Here is a 7,083-nt window from a genome sequence, read left to right on the forward strand (position 1 = left end):
CCACTGGGGTAAATCCCACTCATTGGGGTCAGATTCTAGACAGCATCTCATATTCTGTGGTCAATCCTCACAGTCAGTCAGCCTGAGGGTTAATCCCATATACTAAAGTGCTAATAGCAATCAAGGCTCAACTACAACAGGAGGGCACACACAACCCACAGGAAGGGCATGCCTGGAGCATCTGGATCAGGTGATCGGTGAGACTGTGCACTGGGTCCCCACAGGGCACCTTCTACATAAGGCCATCCTGCCAAGCCTGGGAAACGTAGCAGATCTACCTAATACAGAGAAACAAACACAGAGATAAAACCAAAGTGGAGAGACAAACGTTTCCCAAATGAAATAGAAGAAATCTCCAGAAAAAAGGACTAAATTAAATGGAGTCAAGAAGTCTATCAGATACAGAGTGCAAACACTACCGTAATTACAAAAATGCTCAGAAACAAAGAATACAATAACATGAATACACAAGAAGGCATCAACAGCACATTAGATGAAGCTGAGCATCAAATAGCATCTAAATAGAAGGCAATGTAGCAGAAAACACCCATTAAAAACAGCTAAAAGAACTTTAGAAATGAGGATAGTTTAAGAGACCGATGATACAACATTCAGTGTAACAATGTTGGAGAAGAGACAAAGCAAGGGTCTGAGAAGAAACAGTATTTGAAGAAACAATAACTGAAAACTGCCCTAACCTGGCAAAGGAAGCAGACAAAAGTTCAGGAACTGTTGAGAGTTCCAAACAAGATGAACTCAAAGAGGCCCACACCAAGACACGTCATAATTAAAATGCCAAAGGTTAAAGATAAAGAGAAAACCTTAAAAGCAGTAAATGAAAGCCAGTTGCTTACAAGGGAACTCCCATAAGACTGTCAGCTGATTTTTCAACATTAACTTTGTAGGCCAGAGGGATTGGCATGAAATATTCCAAGTGATAAAAAGAACCTATAATCAAGACTATTCTACAGAGTAAGGCTCTTATTTAAAAATGAATGAGTGCTAAAGAGCATCCAAGACAAGAAAAAGCTAAAGGATTTCATCACCACCAAACCAGTATTACAAGAAATGTTAAAGGGACTTAAGAAAAAAGGAGAAAAGGGATATAAACATAAACAATAAAAATGGCAATAACTATATATGTATCACTTTAAATGTAAATAGACTAAATGCTCCAATCAAAAGACACAGAGTATCTGAATGATTAAGAAAACAAGGTGCAGCCCTAACTGGTTTGGCTCAGTGGATAGAGTGTCAGCCTGTGGACTGAAGGGTCCCAGGTTCAATTCTGATCAAGGGCATGTACCTTGGTTGCAGGCACATCCCCAGTAGGGAGTGTGCAGGAGGCAGCTGATCAATGTTTCTAACTCTCTATCCTCTCCCTTCCTCTATATAAAGAAAATCAATAAGATATATTTCTTAAAAGCATCAGTGGACATAAAGGGAGAGATCAACAGTAATATATTCATAGTAGGGACTTTAATATACCATTGATATCAACGGATGGTCTTCCAGACAGAAAATCAACAAGGAAATAGCACCCTTAAATGACACAGAACCGATGATATTTTAGAGCATTTCACAATAAAGCAGCAAAATATACATTCTTTTCAAGTGCACATGGAATATTTTCTGAGATAGACCACATGTTAGGCCACCAAACAAGTCTCAATAAGTTTAAGAAAATTGAAATCATATCAAGCATCTTCTCCAATCACAATGGTATGAAACTAGAAATTAAGAAAACTGAAAAAACACACAAACACATGGAGTCTAAATAACATGCTATTAAACAATGAATGTGTTAACAATGAGACCAAGGAAGAAATCAAAAGATATCTTGAGACAGATAAAAATGAAAATACAGCCAAAACCGGTTTGGCTCAGCGGTAGAGCGTCGGTCTGCAGACTGAAAGGTCCCAGGTTTGATTCCGGTCAGGGGCATGTGCGTTGGTTGTGGGCACATCTCCGGTGGGGGTTGTGCAGGAGGCAGCTGGTTGATGTTTCTCTCTCATCGACGTTTCTAGCTCTCTATCTCTCTCCCTTCCTCTCTGTAAAAAATCAATAAAATATATATATTTTTAAAAATGAAAATACAATGACCCAAAATCTATGGGACACAGCAAAAGCAGTCCTAAGAAAGAAATTCATGGCATTATAGCCTACCTCTAGAAACAAAAACAATCTCAAATAATCTAATGCTACACCTACAGGAACTAGAAAAAGAATAACAAAGCCCAAAGTGAGTAGAAGAAAGGAAATAATAAAAATCAGAGTGAAAATAAACAAAATAGAGTCTAAAAAAACAACAACACAAAAGATTAATGAAACCGAGAGCTGGTTCTTTGAAAACATAAACTTGAAATTGGTAAACTTTTGACTAGACTCACCAAGCAAAAAAAGAGAGAGCTTTCCCCAGCTGCCAATAAGATGTTCAGTCCTCCGGTGGAGGTTAAGCCCATGTGAGACCCTCACCTCGTCCCGCAATGAGCACCATGCCTGGAAGCACTTGCCCAGCCCTCGCCCAAACTGTGTCTTCTGTCTGAGCTCGCCTGCATCTACTCAGCCCTCATCCTGCATGACGATGAGATAACAGTCACAGAGGATATGATCAATGGCCTCCTTAAAAGCAGCTGGTGTAAATTTGAACCTTTCTGGCCAGGCTTGTTTACAGAGGCTCTGGCCAATGTCAACATCGGGAGCTTCATCTGCAATGTAAGGCCTGGCGGGCCTGCCCCAGCAGGTGTGTGGGCTAGAGATCCTGCCCCTCTACCACTGCCGCCCCAGCTGAGGAGAAGAAAGCGGAAGCAAAGAAAGAATCTGGGGAGTCTGGTGATGACAAATGCTTTGGTCTTTTTGACTAAACCTCTCTTGTAACACATGAAATAAAAAGCTGAACTTTGGCAAGGGGAGACAAATAAATAAGACATGAAAGAGAAGTGACAACTGACACCAAAGAAGTACAAAGGATTATTTAAAAAAAATACTATGAACTATATGCCAACCAATTGGGCAATCTGGATGAAACATACAATCTTCCAAGAATGAATCAAGAAGAAACAAAAATCTGAACAGACCAATCACTACCAACCAAACCAAATCAGTAATTAAAACAAAAACAAAAAAAACTCCCAACAAACAAAAGTCCTGCACTGGATGACTTCACGGGTGAATTTTACCAAACACTTGAAGAAGAATTAACATCTATCCTCAAACTATCACAAAAAATTCAAGAGGAGGGAAGGCTCCCGAGCTTATTTTACAAGGCCAGCATTACCCTGATTCCAAAACCAGGCAAAAACATTACAAAGACAAAGAATTATAGGTCAATAACCCTAATGAACATAGATGCAAAAATTCTCAATAAAATATTAGCAAACTGGATCCAGAAATACATTAAAAAGATCATAACACCATGTGATGCATGCTTGGTACAATATCCACAAAGCAATTAATGTGATATACCAAATAAACAAATCAAAGGGTAAAAATTATATCATATTAATAAAGGGAAAAAGGCATCTGACAAAATCCAGCACCCATTTATGATAAAAACTCTCAGCTCAGTGGGAATAGAGGGGACATACCTCAACATAATGAACCACATAAATAACAAACCCACAGCTAATATCATACTCAACTCAGACTAAAAGTGTGAGTTGAAGCACGACAGATATGCTCACTTTTAACACGCTTATTCAACATAGTACTAAAGGTCCTAGACACAGCAATCAGACAAAAAGAATAAAAGGCATCTAAATTGGAAGGAAGAAAACTGTTATTATTTGTAGCTGACATAATATTATAGACTACTCTAAAGGTTAAATCAGAAAATTATTAGAACTGATAAATGAATTCAGCGAAGTAGGATCAAAATTAATATCCTAAAATTGTTTTCATTTTTATACACAAAAATAGTCAGAACGAGAAAAATTAAGAGAAAAATCCCATTTACAATTGCATTTTAAAAAACATCTAGGAATAAATTTAATCAAGGAGATTAAAGCTTAGTACAATACACTGAAGAAATTACAAATAAATGAAAGCATATACTATGCTCATGATAGAAAAAGTTAGTATTTTAAGACTACTGCAATCACTATCAAAATACCAATGGCATTTTTCATAGAAATAGAACAAATAAATTTAAAATAGAACTACAAAAAAAAAAAAAAAAATAGCCACAGCAATCTTGAGAAAAAATATCAAAGCTGGAGAAATCATGTACGTGATATTAAACTATATCATAAGGTCATAATCAAAATAGCATGGCATTGGCATTAAAACAGACACAGACCAATGGAATAGAATATGGTCAAAAATAAAGCTACACCTATAAGGTCGATTAGTCTATGACTAAGGAGGCAAGAATTTATTGTACAATGGGGTAAAGACAGTCTATTCAAAAAAGGTGCTGTAAAAATTAAACAGATACATGCAGAAAAATGAAACTAGAGCACCTTCTACCATATATAAGAATAAACCCAAAATGAATTGAAAAATTAAATGTAAGACCTGAAACCATAAAACTTCTAGAAGAAAACAGGCGACAAACTCTCTGACATTGCTCTTAGTAATATTTTTCTCTGATATATCTCATCAGGCAAGGAAACAAAAGAAAAAATAAACAAATGGGACTATGTCAAACTAAAAAGTTTTTGCACAGCAAAGGGAGCCATCAACAAAATGAAAAGACAACCTACAGAATGGGAGAACACATTTATAAATGATACATCCCATAAGGGATTAATATCCAAATTTTTTAAAGGACTCATATAACTCAATACCAAAATGCAAACAATCCAATTTAAACAATGGGCAGAAGACTTGAATAGACATTTCTCCAAAGAAGACATATAGATGGCCAACAGACATATAAAAACATGCTCAATGTCACTAATCAGAAAAATATAAATTAAAACCACAATGATATATCATTGCCTCACACCTGTCAAAATGGCAATGGTCAATAAAACAACAAAGGAAGTGTTGGCGAGGATATGGAGAAAAGGGAACCCTCATGCACTGTTAGTACAGCCGTTCCCACTATGAAAAAGTGTGGATGTTCCCCTCAAAATTAAAAATAGAATTGTCGGAGGATCCAAGATGGCTGCTCGGGTAGACACCTAACCGCAGTAGCTCACAACAATTTCAATGGAATACAACTAAAATGTAGAGTGGACATTGCCCAGACCTACAGGTGGTCGACTGACTGAAAACTCTACAATAGGAAGGTGGGAGAAAGCCAGAGGGAAAGTCAGAGGAGCTGAAAAAAGAGCCTAAGGTACGGAGACATGCTGCACGCTCGCACGTACGCGCGCACCGAGAGGTCGCAGCCGGAGAGGAGGAGAGGGCTGGATGCTGCCTGGCGTTCCCTAGCAGGAAGGAAATGAAACCCCCAGCCTGGGATGAACCCCCGAACCGGCAGCGCTGAGCCCCATTATGGGCCAGATTCTGGGGACCCAGGCTCCGGCAGGGGGAGACGGGGCTGGGAGGCTGAATCCCAGGGGAAAAACGAAAGGCGGGGGCCCCCCCGGAGTCGCGCGCTTTGTGCGCAGAGGACTGAATGTAGACTCTGATGCTGGATTACCCTAGCCGGAAGGAACAAAGCCTCCAGCAGCGCTGAGCCTCAGACCGGACCGCCCCGAACTCCCGGTCTGGGCCAGTCCCTGGGGACCCAGGCCCGGGCACGGGGAGATGGGGCTGTGAGGCGAAATCCCGGGGACGGCGCGAAAGGCGGGGTCCCCCGGAGTTGCGCTTTGTGCGCAGAGGACTGAATGTAGACTCTGATGCTGGATTACCCTAGCCGGAAGAAACAAAGCCTCCGGCGGCGCTGAGCCTCAGACCAGACCGCCCCGAACTCCCAGTCTGGGCCAGTCCCTGGGGACCCAGGCTGGGCAGTGGGAGACGGGGCTGTGAGGTGGAGTCCTGGGAGCGCGGCGAAAGGCCGAGCCCCCGGAGTCGAGCACAATGAGCGCAGAGGACAGTCTGTTGACTCTGATCCTGGACTCCCCTAGCGGGAGAGAGAAACAAAGCTCCAGACTGGAGGATCGTGAGGAGGAGCAGGAGCCCCCGCTGGACACAGGCCAGCCGGGTGCCAGCAAGGAGCCGGGCGACGGGGCCCCCAGGGGGGGGCGTGCCTCTGAGCCCTCCACCGCTGAGCGCAGGCAACAGAGCCAAGGCCGGGGGATGCTTCCTGGGCGGCGCCAACCCCGGCGACAGGCTGAAGCAGCGCAGGAGCCCGCGGAGAACAAAGGGGTGCCACAGGCCAACCTGCTGAGATTCCAGGACGGGGAGGAAGAAACCATAGAAGTTCTCAATGTGAAGAAATCAAGTGAGAGCAAATGATAGTAAAATTACTTAAGAAAGAATGCAAAGAATATCTTGAAAAATCAAAGACTAAGTCAGAACTCAACTCACCAGCCAACATTGCAACATAAATGCGTTTAAAAAAAAAAAAAAAAAGAAAGTAAGAAAGAAAGAAAAAGGGACAGAATGTTGGAACAGCGGCGACCAGACCTAGAGTGGCCAGGCACAAGGCAGTGGCAGCCGGACCCGGAGCAGCAGCGGCCAGAACCAGAGCATCAACGGCCAGAACCAGAGCATCAACGGCCAGCACTGGAGCAGCCAGACCTGGGGCAGGGGCAGCCAGGCTTGAGGCAGAGGCGGCCAAGCCCAGGGTGGCCAGTCCAGGAACACCCAGACCCGGAGTGGCCGGGCCCGAAGAAGCCGGGCCCAGAGCAGCCAGGTTGGGAGCAGCCAGGCCCAGAACAGCAGAAGCCAAGCCCAAAGCATCCAGCCCAGGTGCGGCCAGGCTCGGAGCAGCCGGGCCTGGGGCAACTGGGCCCAGAGCAGCCGGGTCTGGTGCGGCCAGGCCCGGAGCAGCGACGGCCAGGCTGGGAGCGGCCAGGCCCGGAGCAGCCGAGTCTGGTGCGGCCAGGCCCGGAGCAGTGGCTGCCAGGCTGGGAGCAGCCAGGCTAGGAGCAGCGGCTGCCAGGCTGGGAGCGGCCAGGCCCGGAGCAGCCGGGGCTGGTGCGGCCAGGCCAGGAGCAGCGGCTGACAGGCTGGGAGCAGCCAGGCCCG

The 7,083-nt window shown here is 44.0% G+C and overlaps 1 pseudogene; it reads left to right on the top strand.

Moving 5' to 3' along the window:
- The first annotated feature begins 622 nt into the window (after positions 1–622).
- On the top strand, positions 623–2,900 carry LOC118723069 (annotated as a pseudogene).
- Positions 2,901–7,083: the final 4,183 nt, after the last annotated feature.

Source organism: Pipistrellus kuhlii, unplaced genomic scaffold (genome assembly GCF_014108245.1).
Source record: "Pipistrellus kuhlii isolate mPipKuh1 unplaced genomic scaffold, mPipKuh1.p scaffold_m20_p_2, whole genome shotgun sequence".
Lineage (NCBI taxonomy): Eukaryota > Metazoa > Chordata > Mammalia > Chiroptera > Vespertilionidae > Pipistrellus > Pipistrellus kuhlii.